A 14,761-nucleotide genomic window follows, 5' to 3' on the forward strand; every position below is an offset into this window, starting at 1 on the left:
CAGATATAGATGTCATATCAAAAATGCCCCTCACAGCTATTATGTTTTAGTAGGAATGTGCATAGGTGAAAAGATTCAGGGCCAGATTCTCTAAGCTCTGACACCACGGTTAAAAAAAAAAAATACAGTGAAGGGAGCGATTTTTGTTTTATTGGCAATTCTCAGCACAATAGCATGAAAATTATATGCATGCTATTTGTATGGAGAATCGCGGGTAGAAAGGGGGGAGGAACCGTGCCTTACACATGCTCAAAAGAGCAAACGCTAGGCACAGCTGCTCCCTCCGGTCAAAAATGAAAAAAAAAAAAAGTAGAATAACATGGCCACGGCTCTCCCTGCTGGCTCAGCTGACTGGGTCTCCCCCTGCCACAATTGGATCAGCTGGCAAGGAGAGACCCTGATTCCTCCCTTCCATCCACTCTTGAGGATAGCCCCCTGCCCCCTATCCCCCCTACCACTCCCTCCTGCTGGCAAGCCTGCCACCCCATACCACCACCCATGTACCGAAGATCTGCAGGAGGGATGCCCACTCCCACCTGCCAAAAGGGTCTCCCACCCTGGTGGTCTAGTGCGGCCCTGACACTGCCCCGCCCACCCCATACCTTATTAAGAAAGTCAGCGGGAGGGATGCTCAATCCCTCTGGCCAGCAGGCCTGCTTCTTCAAAATGGTGGCCCTTCCCCTCTCTGTGCATCCTGGAATGCATGGGGAGAGACCTAAGACCCTGATTGGCCCAGGTGCCTAAGACCCCCTCCCCTTGGGAGGGGCCTTGGGAGGGGCCTTAAGTTCCTGGGCCAATCAGGGTCTTAGACCCCTCCCAGTGCATCCCAGGATGCACAGGGAAGGGGAAGGCCCCCCATTTTGAAGAAGTGGGCCTGCCGGCTGGAGGGATTAAATATCCATCCTGTCGGTCTTCTTAACAATGTATATGGGTGTGGGAGGTCACACTAGACCACCAAGGTGGGAGAACCTTTCAGCAGGAGCATACCTCTGTTGATCTTAAGTATAGGGGTGTACGGGGAATGAGGGGCTTGCTGGCAGGAGGGAGTGAGCATCCCTTCTGCCGATCTTTGGAATGGGGTTGTTTAGGAGGTGGGGGGCTTGCCAGCAGGAGGGATTGGGCATCTCTTTTGCTGATGTTCTGCATGAGGTTCGGTGGGGGCATTGGCAGGGGTGTGGCAATGTGAGGGCACTAGACCACCATGCATGTTTTGGGGTTATGCAAAGGGGGAGGGAATCGGGGCCATTCATTTTCGGTGGCAGGTCTGAGCTGCTTTATTTTCTGTCAGTGCCTGAGCCAATCAGCATTCGGTCACTGACAGGAAAGTAAGGCTATGACAGCTTAGACCAGGAGTAGGGAACTCCGATCCTCGAGAGCCGTATTCCAGTCGGGTTTTCAGGATTTCCCCAATGATATGCATGAGATCTATTTGCATGCACTGCTTTCAATGCATATTCATTGGGGAAATCCTGATAACCCGACTGGAATACGGCTCTCAAGGATTGGAGTTCCCTTCCCCTGGCTTAGACCCTGCTGATAAATATCAGCCCCGATTCCTCTTAAATGGAGAGGCATTCCATTTTAAGAATGACTCGTGCAGCTCATTTTAATATTAATGAGCTTGTTGTGCTATATTTGCATAGTACAATCGGAGGCTGCTAGAAAACACAGAAAAGACCACAGTGAGTCATTTTGATAATCGGGAGGTAAAATATGTGCATTTAACAATGGTTTAGCGTCATCGTTAAATGCATGGTGACTTTAGAGAATCTAGGCATCAGTTCATTTTTATTTTTTTGTTTAAAATTTTTAGAGCATGTATTAGAACATATCACAATACCACAATTCTAAATCAAAGTCTGTAAACAGCACACAGACAGAAATCCATAAACAGTTCACAAGCACAGCAAAATATAAAACCAGTTCAAATCCACTTAAAATGGGGGAATAAGGGTCCCTTGCTAACAAATACAACAGGACACGCCCAAAAAGCTTCAGAAGAATGTAGTAACTTTACTTTTAAATTTATAAAAAGATTTCAATATAACCCCCCTAGCAATTTTTTTTAAACTTTTTCCTGATTTCTATTCCCATTTTTTCAATTGGTTCTGTGTAATTAAAAAAATGTCCGCGTGTTAGAACTTTATAATATAGACACGTTGAATAAACGCCTATTAATTCATAGGATAAATGCCTTCAATTAATTTTGCATGCAATACATTTCATCCATGAACAAATGGACGTGCCCAATTTGGTGCTAAGCTGTGTGCATTGGTATCAATTGGTGTGTTTCTAGCCCTGCTTAACAAGAACCCACCCACTCCCTCCTGCTCTCTGGAGAGAGGCAGAGGCAGCGAGGGAGACCAGCTGGAGTGAGGCTAGAGGAAGCCTGTTGCGATAGTTTGGTGCTGCTTTATTCAGAACTAATCCCGAGTTAGATCCTGCCTTTAAAAGTAAGACGCTGGAAGCGGTGCCTGCACATGGAGCAAACGGAGAGACTGACTGACCCGGCACCGCATCTCTTTTGGCAAAAATAAATAAGCAGCCATCTGGGAGGGAAGGGGAGTGGCGGAGAGGATTTATGCTTTATACAAGTGCACTTTGGAGCTACAAGAAGGTAAATGCGCTGCCTGAGAGGACCTGGCTGAAAGGGAGAGTCTGCATGGAAATGGGATGCTCATGTAATGGCTGAACAGGTAGGCACAGAAAGTGAAAGTTCGACTGATGCTCACTTGGGGACTGCCGCTGATGGGAAAACAGTGACCTCGCTCCCATTAGTTTCCAGACACCGACTGAGCATGGAGAATTTATTTTTGTTTAAAGCAAGTATGAGAGCATAGAAATGGCTTTATTTAGGGCACAGTAGTTGGCTGTTATGCTTTATATTCCTGAGGTCTCTGTTTTCACACTCCTTATTGAACTGCCTGCATGAGCAGCGCTTTGTCAGTAAGAAGTCTTAGGCGCCTAGCTGCAGATTCTATATAGTCCATGTAAAAAAAATTGGTGGCAAATACCGTGGCACTAAGCATAAGTCTATGAAAGTTAAGTGCGCTGTATAGAATCACGCTTAGCACAACCTTAATGATTGAATAAATAAATAAATAACAAAACCTTAGCGCAGTTTTTAGCGCCAGCCGCTGCGGTAAGAGCTCCGACGCTCATAGAATTGCTATGAGCGTCAGAGCTATTACCTCCGCAGCCAGCACTAAAATCCACTCTACGGTTTTGTAAAAAGGGGGGGGGGGTGTTATTTATTTATTCAATAATTAGGATGTGCCTTAAGGTTGTGCTAAGCGTGATTCTATACAGTGCACTTAACTTTCATAGACTTGCGCTTAGCGCCACGGTATTTGACACCATTTTTTTTAACGTGGACTATATAGAATCTGCCGCTAGGTGCCTAAGGCTTCTTACCGACGGAGCGCTGCTCATGCAGGCAGTTCAAAAACACATACCAAACTCAAAAACACTGCCGCGATCTGCCCCTTAACCATGCCCACTTTGAACTAGGTGCCTACTTTTTACGGAATTGTGTTTTTCGAGTTAGGTGCCTAACTTTCCGTTCAGCCCAATTAACGCCGGTTGTGCGGTGTTGAGTGCCAGTTAAGCCTATTAACCAATTAAGCACCTACATTGACTAGGCACAGCGATGTAGGTGCCTAACTTTAAGCAGACTATATAGAATCTGCCACCTATTGCTGAACCCCTTCCCCCTGCTTCTCAAACTAGCAGTACCTATGGCATATAGGGAGGGACCTACTCTATCTGCACGCACTGTAGTGGGCTAGATTCGTCGTCTTGTCTGTTATACAATCAATGCTCAGGATCTGTCTTTCCTTAGAGGACCTGAGGAAAAAGCAAATTTATGTATGCTAAAAGAAATGTAGAAAAGATGTATAGCAGTCAGTCATCGCCTTAACAGTAGCAGAAAAACATACAGCAGCTGGCTCTGTTTTAACCGATAAATCTGGCTGGTGCATTGCCCGGAATAGGACATTTTGCTCAGTTAATTTCACTCCTTCCTAAAATTATTCCTGGCAGCAGAATTGTTAAACCTTTTTGCTGGTACTGCCTTATTTTCTGCTCTTAGGAAACTAGATTCCTTCTTATTTACTTTGTTTTCTGTGTGTATGTTGCACTATATTTAGCAGCTGATTTGAAAGGCGCAAACACACACACACTAAGGACTCCTTTTACCAAGGTGTGCTAGCTGCTACCGCCTCCTTTTAAGCAGGTGGTAGATTTTCAGCTAGAACGCGCTAATCATGTGGATGCGCTAAAAACACTAGCGCACCTTCATAAAAGGAGTCCTAAATTGTTCGAAAAGAAGGGAGGAAACAAACTATAATTGCCATGTATCTTCAGTACTCTTTGGGTGCGAAAATGAGTTGAACTGTAAGATGTTGTACCATTTAGAAGCAGCCCCTTTTTTCAGATGTTATCACTGACATAAAAGACAGTAGGCTCGGAGTGGAAGAACAAAGAGGTTTGCTCTTCAAAAAGGCATTAAGGCAATGTTGAAGTTATATCCACTTATAAAATTAATTGGGAGGCAACGTGTATTTATGCTGGAATTCCTGAAAGGTTAACCACTTATCTTTTCTTAAATGATAAATTGACCATATGCCAGCACGTTGCCACAATGACCACTCTACCATCTTCCCTTGAATTCTAATAAGCTTATTATTCCATATAGGCACATGTAAAGTGGTTTCCAATGGCGTGGTGAGACATTTCTCAATTATCTTCCACAGCTTGAGTGAGCTATTAATAAGTACATCTTAATTATAAATATTATTATTGTTTGATAAGAACGGGAGAAGATGTAATGGACAGTTGCTCGATATTGTTAGCTGTACATTCAACCATTCAGGATCAATTTTTTATATTCTCACAAGTACCAAACCAACTGGAAGTTTGTTTCAAAATGTGTGCAGTATGGTAGTCCAAAAAACTAGGAAAGTTAACTCCTCCAGCAGTCACATTAGCCTTCAGTTTTTTAATGGCAATGTGTGGTGGCTTATTGTTCCATAAGAAAGATGTAAGGATCTTTTCTAGCTTTAAAATAAATAGTATTTGATTTCTGTCAATGACACAACCCCCTTCCTTTGTGATATTAATGGGATGTAATTTTTTTTTTGTTATTTTTTATTTTTTTTGCTTGGGAACGGTGACCTCAAGTTGTTTGACTTTAGAAGAAACCGTTAGGCCATTGATGCCCGCATGGGAAAACTATTGAGTCCCTAGAGCAGATTTTGAAAAAAAAGAAACTGCATAAAAGCTTAAAGCTGGTTAACAAGTGGTTAAAGATTATCTCCTGAAGAAGCTCCAAGGGGAGTGAAATGGGGACACTCCATTGAGCAATATTATCTTGGTTTTGAACTATTGTTCCTAACAGCAGAGAGTGAATATCACTGGCAACTCGTTATGGATAAAAGCTAAGTACAACATAGAAAATATAGCGAGAGGAATAAATGCAGTGACTACTATTAATTTCTATACCAAGAATTTCATTGAAAAGAAATAACCAGCTAATAGGGTTACTTTTTATCAATATAATTAAAATAAATTAATATTGATGAAAATTAGGGGGTTACATGTGACCTGTGATAACTCATGGAATGGTTGGATTGACAAGACTAGTTCTAAAGTCAAACTGTGAGCAAAAAAAGTTAAAATAACAAAAAAGAATTACTTCCCATTAATATCAGAAAGGAATGGGGTTGTGTCATTGATTAAAATAAATGGGCAACATCTGAAGAGTATAATTAATCTTGGGCATTATCATCATTTTGATGGTATCCAGCCTTTCCCACCAAGAAAGTCACAATGGTGACCATTTTTATGTTAAATCAAGTGTTGATTTAACAAGAGCTTCTTCGTTCAAGTATATGAGATATGGAATCCACAGTAGTGTACAGCAAGACATAAGAACATAAGAACATAAGCAGTGCCTCTGTCGGGTCAGACCACAGGTCCATCCTGCCCAGCAGTCCGCTCCCGCGGCGGCCCAAAAACAGGTCAAGACCTGTCTGAATCATCAGAAGGGGCTCCCCTGCCACCTTGGTTTCCCATTTAAGTCCTGCCTTCTTATCAAAGTCCTAGCCCTCCGGTCTACACATGCACGACCAGGTTGGTTTACTCATTTCCTGGCTAACTTCCTACACCCGTGTTACATCCCAGGTCCTCCCTCAGTATCCCACGATCCCTCTATCTCTCAGGAATCCATCCAATCCCTGCTTGAATCCCTGTACCGTGCTCTGCCTGATCACCTCCTCCGGTAGCGCATTCCAAGTGTCCACGACCCTTTGGGTGAAAAAAAACTTCCTTGCATTTGTTTTGAACCTGTCTCCCTTCAGTTTCTCAGAATGCCCCCTCGTATTTGCTGTCCCCTTCAGTCTGAAGAATCTGTCCCTATCCACCCTCTCTATGCCCCTCATGATCTTGAAGGTCTCTATCATATCTCCCCTGAGTCTCCTTTTCTCCAGAGAGAAGAGCCCCAGCCTATCCAGCCTCTCAGCGTATGAGCAGTGTTCCAACCCTTTTACCATTTTCGTTGCTCTCCTTTGGACTCTCTCAAGTACCGCCATGTCCTTCTTGAGGTGCGGCGACCAATACTGAACGCAGTATTCCAGATGTGGATCGCTCGATACAATGGCATGATGACTTCCCGTGTTCTGGTTGTTATGCCCTTCTTTATGATGCCCAGCATCCTGTTGGCTTTTTTCGAGGCTGCTGCGCACTGTGCAGATGGCTTCAGTGATGCATCCACCAGCACACCCAAGTCTCTCTCGAGTCTGCTGTCTCCCAACAATACCCCCCCTAATTTGTAGCTGAACAACGGGTTCTTTTTCCCTATATGCATGACCTTGCATTTGTCCACGTTGAAGCGCATTTGCCATTTGCGCATTTGCCATTTGCCAATATTCTGCATAAGCTGAATATTTGGCTATGCACTCACCAATCTGGATTCCTTTAATGGATTTATGTTGTTGGATAGCTATTAACAAAGTTTCCAAGGCAATATTAAACAACAGTGACAAATAAGGGAGCCATTGGAGTCTTATAGCCATGCGCCTATTAAACCATAACGATTTGTTTGATTAAGGTATACATCCATACTGTCCTTTCTGATATATTAATGGAAGTATTAATGATCATTAACAATTTTAAATGTTAATCTATTGTTTAATTTGTTTGTTTTGGTTGGTTTTATCATTTGTTCATACATATGATCTATATTATATTGTATTGAATTGAGATTTACATATGTGTGATTTTTCTTTAAATACCAATAAAAATAATTGAAACTCTACATTGCTGTGGTCAAAAGTGAAAACAGATATTCAATACCATATTACCATGTTCTATAATGAAACTTGGGCACTCAAGTTCTGTTATAGAAAAGAGTTCTACTGTGCAACCTCAGGACACCGACATGGAGATGCCAAGTTGTAGAACTGCTCCCAGAGTGGCTGGATATCACTGTTATACCTTTAATTACTGTCAGGAAGCATTTTCTACATGCAGCATATTCAGTGCTGCTGCTTGTGCAGTGGCATTTTAGAAACGATATCCAAGTTCGTACATCATATATGGATGCCCATTTCTCATATGCTATAGAACAGGACCTACTGATGTACAGCCTGTTTTAAAATACATGAGAAATGGATGTTCAAGATTCAAGTTTATTTAAAATTTCTTATACTTCTAAGCGGTATATAATTTCAGTTAAAAAAAACATATATCCATGTTGGAACCTCATTTGCCATGTTGATGCCCAATCCTCAAGCCTGATTATGTCACGTTGCAGATTTTCGCAATCCCCCTGTGTCTTCACTATGAATAACTTTGTATCATCCGCAAATTTAATGACATTACTCATCGTACCAATGTCCAGATCGTTTATAAAGATGTTGAAGAGCATGGGTCTAAGCACCGAGCCCTGCGGCACCCCGCTGGTGACACTCTTCCAGTCTGAGAATTGTCCATTTACCCTCACTCTCTGTTTCCTATGCTTCAGCCAGTTTTCAATCCATGTGAGTATTTCACCCTCAATTCCATGGTATGCAATTTTCCAAAGTAGTCATTCATGTGGAACTTGGTATATCTGGATTTTCAGAAGGTGTTTGACAATGTCGACTGGGTCGCCCTTGTTTATCCCCCTGTTTACTCCCTCGAAGAAGTGCAGCAAGTTCGTCGGGCAAGATCTGCCTTTACTGAAACCGTGCTGGCTAGTCCTTATCAGATTGTGTTCATCAAGGTGATCAATGATGCAGTCCTTTATCAGCAGCTCTACCATCTTTGCTGGTACCGAGGTCAGACTCACCGGTCTGTAGTTTCCCGGATCTCCCCTCGAACCTTTTTTGAAGATCGGCGTAACATTTGCAGCCTTCCAGTCTTCCAGAATCTTTACCAATTTGATCGACATACAGTGGTACCTCGGTTTACGAGTGCACCGGTTTGCGAGTGTTTTGCAAGACGAGCAAAACATTTGCAAAATCGGTGCTTCGGAAACCAAGCATGGCTCAATTTACGAGCACCCCCCCCCCCCCCCGCAATCCGGCACCACCCCCCTGCGATCCGGCACCCCCCCTGCCTCGAACCGGCACCCCCCCGCCACGATCCGCCCCCCCCCCAACACGATTGGGCACCCCCCACCACGATCCGACCCCCCCCCACCACGATTGGGCACCCCCTGCCACGATCCGACATCCCCCCCGACACAATTGGGCACCCCCCTGCCGCTTCTTACCCTCATCTGGGCTCTTGAAGATCGACCTACTCGTCTGCTGGGCCTTGAGCATGCTCAGATGCTCAAGGCCCAGCAGACGAGTAGGCCGATCTTCAAGAGCCTAGATGAGGATAAGAAGCAGGGGGGGGGTGCCCAATTTTTGAAAATGTATTCCATAGCTTTTCAGTGATTTTGGTTACTCTGGCATATTAGTTGGACCGAGCTTTGTTTTATCCCAGACCTGTCATCTGTGAACATATACTCACAGTGACCCCTGATGCAGGCGTTCCTCAGACGCCGAAACACAGTGCTGTGTCGGGTCCACAGCTTCTGCTTGTGTCCTTTTCTGAAATAAACAAGTTGGTCTTACATCAGTGATCTTCAGTGGAGTGTTCATTGTCCATTTCCACTTCCTTTTGTGCTGCTTTAGTGTTCAGGAAACATGTGCATAAAGATGAGCTAAGGCCTATTTCTACTTCGTGTCATCTGTATTGGCTACTGCCAAGAAACAGGATAGTGGGCATAAGTCCTTTGGTCTGACCTAGTATGTGACCCAATTGGAGAGAGAGAGGGAAGGAGGGAGAATGAAGAACAGGGAAGGGAGAGGAGAAGAAAGAGAGATGCCAAGACCATGGGAGGGAGGGGAAGGAAAAGAGATATCAGACCATGGAGGGAGAGAGAAGAGGAGGTGGCAGATATCCGACCTGGGAGAAGGAAAGGAGGAAGGAGACAGATACCAGATCTGAGGGAGGAGGAGAGAGAGAGAAAGATGCTAAAATCTGCTGGGAGGGAGGGAGAGATGGAAGGGAAGAAGACAGATGCCACACCATGGTTGGAGTGGAGAGAATGGATGCCACACTAATGGGTGTGGGGAAGAGATAGAAGGGAGAGGCAGACAGTTTCTGGAAGAGGCATAGAAAGAGGGCAGATGCCATATGGAAGAGGCATTGAGAGGGCAGACAGTGGATGGAAGGAAGAGAATGATGAGAAGATAGGGAAAGCAGAAACCAGACAACAAAGGTAGAAAAAAATGTCTATTTGATTTATTTATTTATTTTTGCTTTAGGATAAAGTATTATTGTAGCTGTGTTGATAATCGTTTATTAATAGAAAATGAAAATAAGGTGATCCTATTTATTAGACTAATTTTAATACTTTTTTTTTTTACTAATCCAGAGACTATAACTCCTTTCCTCAGGTCAGGACAGGGATACTGTAACAGCAGTATAGTTTACTGACTTGAAGGAAGAGGTTTTAACCTCTGAAAGTTAATTGAGAAATGTATTAGTCCAATAAAATGATGGGCACTAAATTTTCTTCCTGCCATGCCCCTTGCCTCCTACTGAAATGCAAAATATAATTGGCAAGCTTCCCAAAGCAGTGCCAGCTGAAGATCTCTTCATCTAGGAGGGAAGGGGGGATTTTTTCAGAGATATTTGGAGGTTGCATAGAAGGAAAACTGTACACTGGCACTGGTATGATAATCTTTGTTGTTTGTTTTGAATTTTAAAATAAAAGAAATAAAGTGGAAATAAAGAAGTAAATAAGAAAATGGGTAAATAATAGAGCGGGGCATAGTGGGGCGTTTGGAACTTGGACGAAATTTTGGCCAAAAATTTGTTATAAAGATAAAAGTCCTGGGGGACCCAATGGCGTGGACGTCCAGACAGATGATTTTTGTGAAAAAAAAAATATTCTAGATATATGGGGATTTGCCTTTCAAAAATGGGCATTTTCCCACTGCCGACTTGAGCGTCTAGTGCCATACATCCAAATTGGTCTTAGACGTATGTTTTGATTATGCCCCTCTAAGTCTTGTGGACTTTAGAAGTCCTCTAGCTGCGTGATGAGAAATTACTCCATTGTGTTCATTCAGGCAAGAAAAATAGAAAATAGATTTGCATTTGTTAGCATACAATCAGTTTGTTAGCATGCCCTAAAACATTTAATTTAATGCATATTAATCTATGAATTAATATGCATACAATAGCTTTGCCAGCAAAAAAAAAAAAAAAAGCTGTACTCAAATGAATGTCTAAAATGAATTGATAAAAATACATAAAAATTGGAAAAAGTCTGAAAAATGCACAAATGAACCAATTGTTTTGTCTCCGCACATTCCTAACAAAAAGCTAGGCATATGTTATATTCCTAAACATAGAAACATAGAAGATGACGGCAGAAAAGGGCTACAGCCCATCAAGTCTGCCCACTCTGCTTACCCACCCCCTGTCTATGCCCTAATGACCCAATTTCCTTATCTTGACCCTCGTAGGGATCCCACATGGGTATCCCATTTATTCTTAAAGTATGGCACGCTGTCTGCCTCGATCACCTGCACTGGAAGCTTGTTCCAATGATCAACCACTCTCTCTGTGAAGAAATACTTTCTGGTGTCGCCATGAAATTTTCCGCCCCTGAGTTTGAGCGGGTGCCCTCTTGTGGCCGAGGTTTCCCTTGAGAAAGAAAATATCATCTTCCACTTCGACACGTCCCGTGAGGTACTTAAATGTTTCGATCATGTCTCCCCTCTCCCTATGTTCCTCAAGAGTGTAGAGCTGCAATTTGTTCAGTCTCTCTTCGTACGAGAGACCCTTGAGCCCCGAGATCCCCGAGTGGTGGCCGTCCACTGAACCGATTCAATTCTGCGCACATCTTTACTGTAATGTGGCCTCCAGAATTGCACACAGTACTCCAGATGAGGTCTCACCATGGCCTTGTACAACGGCATTATGACTTCAGGCTTTCGGCTGACGAAACTTCTATTGATACAACCCAATATCTGCCTTGCCTTAGATGAAGCCTTCTCCACTTGATTGGCAGTTTTCATGTCTACACTGATGATTACTCCTAAATCTCGTTCTGCTGAAGTCCTAGTTAAAGTTTCTCCGTCCTGCATGGATTTCCACTTCCGAGGTGCATGACCTTACATTTCTTAGCATTGAAGCCTAGCTGCCAGGTTGAGGACCAACTTTCCAATGTAAGCAGGTCCTGCGCCATATAATTCTGTAAACTGCATTCACTTACTATATTACATAGTTTGGCGTCATCGGCGAATAGTGTTATTTTACCTTGAAGCCCTTGAGTCAGATCCCCTATGAATATGTTGAAAAGGAGTGGACCCAGGACCGAGCCCTGCGGCACTCCACTGGTCACCTCCAATGTTTTAGAGAGGGTACCATTAACCACCACCCTCTGAAGTCTGCCACTCAGCCAATCATTGACCCATGCAGTTAGTGTCTCTCCTAACCCATCGATTCCATCTTGCTTAGCAGCCTGCGGTGTGGGACACTGTCAAAAGCTTTATTGAAGTCCAGGTACATGACGTCCAAAGACTTTCCCAAGTCCAACTTTCTTGTTACCCAGTCAAAGAAGCTGATGAGATTGGATTGGCAGGACCTACCCTTGGTGAATCCATGCTGACTGGGATCCCGAAGATTCCCTTCATTCAAGATCGTGTCCAATTTGCTTTTAATTAGTGTTTCCATGGGCATCTTAGTATCTAGCGCATGCTAATCTTTATAGCTTGCTAAATTGGTTAGCGCACCTTAATAAAAGAACCCCTTAGTTACAATCTTGAAGCTGGGGAAAAATTGCCTATTTGGGGGAAATTCTATATCCAGGGCCTAAATATAGGCGTCAATAAGCGCCCTGCCAATGATTAGAAACGGCAGGGTTGAAGTGCCTTTAAACGCTTATTTAAAAGGTGGATGAAATGACCACTAGAATCGTGACTAGGAAGTCGCTTTAGGCCGTGGAACACCAAAGTAGGCGTGGATAACCCCCGAAGTGGCGTTAGGCGATCTAAAGCGGCTACCCAGCTGCCTACCTGGCCTACATTTCAGCCGCCTATCTTTGCCTAGACCGCAGCAGCCAATTGCAAGTTCTGGGTGCTGGTTATAGAATCGCAGCTCTGGGGAATGCCTGTTGCTCAGCTGATTAACATAGTAGACGACAGCAGATAAAGACCCGAATGGTCCATCCAGTCTGCCCAACCTCATTCAATTTAAATTTTTTTAATTTTTTCTTCTTAGCTATTTCTGGGCAAGAATCCAAAGCTCTACCTGTTACTGTGCTTGGGTTCCAACTACCGAAATCTCTGTCAAAACCTACTCCAGCCCATCTACACCCTTCCAGCCATTGAAGCCCTCTCCAGCCCATCCTCCCCCAAAAGGCCATATACAGACCATGCAAGTCTGCCCAGTACTGGCCTTAGTTCAATATTTAATATTATTTTCTGATTCTAGATCCTCTGTGTTCATGCCACGCTTCTAGACTGGGGGGGGGGGGGGGAGGGGGCTGCGGTCTAGCAGCCAAAATAAGTGGCTGAAATGTAGGCTTGGGTTTTCCAGGCCTACATTTCAGCTGCTTAACTTGGCGTGATTCTGTAACTGGCGCCCTGGAATAATTGACAATCGGCGGCCGCTTTAAGGCAGCCACCGACTTGGGTGCTGGCTACAGAATCTGGCCCTTTATGCTTCAATTTATATTAAGCCTTTCTTTTCTTTGTAAAACAGCATTTAAATCTCAGGATTTCACTAATCTTCAACTCTTCATCTCAGGATTTCAGCAGTGCCACTTGGGGCTTAACATATCTTATAGCCCTAAGCTTTATGCGTCATCATCATCATTAGTCCCTTCTTTTCATAAACTATTCTTTTCATCTTATTTCATAAACTTCTTAATATATCCTATAAATACTATTAAATTAACTTCTTTGTAGTCTCAATGGCCAGGGGATCATGTGTCCATTATGCCACATGTTTCATCACAGAGGCTTTTTCAAGGACGTACCCCTACAAACAATATAAACTATGAACATTTCAGTACTACATAAAATTCACATCCATACCTTCAATATTTTAAACATTTTAAATTATACCTTTTACCACCGCTAACGCCATACTCCCCAGCTTTCTTCAGACCAGAATGGCATCAGCATCTCAACTTCCACATTTTTTTTTTTTTTAAACTCTCTCCTCCCACTAAATCTAATGGTCCTCCAATCCAAACCCATCCTGAGCTATAGCAGTAATGCCCACTCAGTCTCAGAATCGAGACTGAGGGAGGCCACCGTATATAATGTATATATACTGTTCTGTATAAATTAATATTTTCTCCAGATTTCCATCCTTCCACCCATCTTCTACAAAATCTATAACTCTCCATCTAATATCTTCCACCTTATGATGTTTCTCCTGCCAATGTTGTACTAATGGGGCTTGTATGTTTTGTATAGAGATTCTCGATTTATGTTCATTAAGCTGCAATTTTATAGGGCGGCTAGTCCAACCCATATATACCAAATTACAGGGGCACAAAATAATGTAAATTATACTTGCACTGTTACATCAATTGTTTTGATGGAGGATCACACCACCCACTTCCTCTCATCACCTGGGGGCACCATAAGCAATTGCCACAAGGCTCATGAGTGCCTGCCTACTCTTAAATTTCAGGTGGTTAAACCACACTCCTGTCGTACAAGCCCATGTATAAGAAATCATAGGAAATTGAGAAAAAACATGGATAAAGCTGAAATATGTACCAATGTTTTTTCATTATCTCTAAAGAAGACCTTATAGCATCTTCCTTAACCACCCTCTTCTCTTGCAATAGATGTTCCAATGGGCAAAGCAAGTCTTTAAATATGCACGCTTTCTAGGATACCCCCTCTCCTCAAATCTCTTCTATAAAACCCCAGCTTGTACTTTAAATTCTCCTACTGTGGAACAAATCCTTCTTAATCTCAAAAACTGACTAATATCCAGGTTAAATTTTAATTTGTATGGCTGGAAATTAGAGAAATATAATAAAGTGTTCTGTTTCACTGGCTTCCTATATACAGTAGTACAAAATTTTTCTTTCTTAACCCATACATCTAAAAATTCTATCTTCTGGACATTGTAAGACCGTACAAATTGTATATTAGGGTCTAAATCAGGGGTGTCCAACCTACGGCCTGAGGGCCCCATGCGGCCCCATGAAGTATTTTGTGTGGCCCCGGTCAAGGGTGATGCAGTATTT

The 14,761-nt window shown here is 43.1% G+C and overlaps 1 protein-coding gene across 3 annotated transcripts in view; it reads left to right on the top strand.

Annotated features, from left to right (window-relative positions):
• The first annotated feature begins 2,389 nt into the window (after positions 1-2,389).
• The window catches only part of A4GALT (alpha 1,4-galactosyltransferase (P blood group)), an 81,049-nt gene continuing 68,677 nt past the window's right edge, over positions 2,390-14,761 (top strand). For all 3 annotated transcript variants that reach the window (XM_033950680.1, XM_033950681.1, XM_033950683.1), the window contains exon 1: positions 2,390-2,696. The gene's annotated coding sequence lies outside the window, so the exon portion shown is untranslated. The remainder of the gene's footprint in view (positions 2,697-14,761) is intronic.

Source organism: Geotrypetes seraphini, chromosome 7 (genome assembly GCF_902459505.1).
Source record: "Geotrypetes seraphini chromosome 7, aGeoSer1.1, whole genome shotgun sequence".
In the NCBI taxonomy this organism is placed as follows: domain Eukaryota; kingdom Metazoa; phylum Chordata; class Amphibia; order Gymnophiona; family Dermophiidae; genus Geotrypetes; species Geotrypetes seraphini.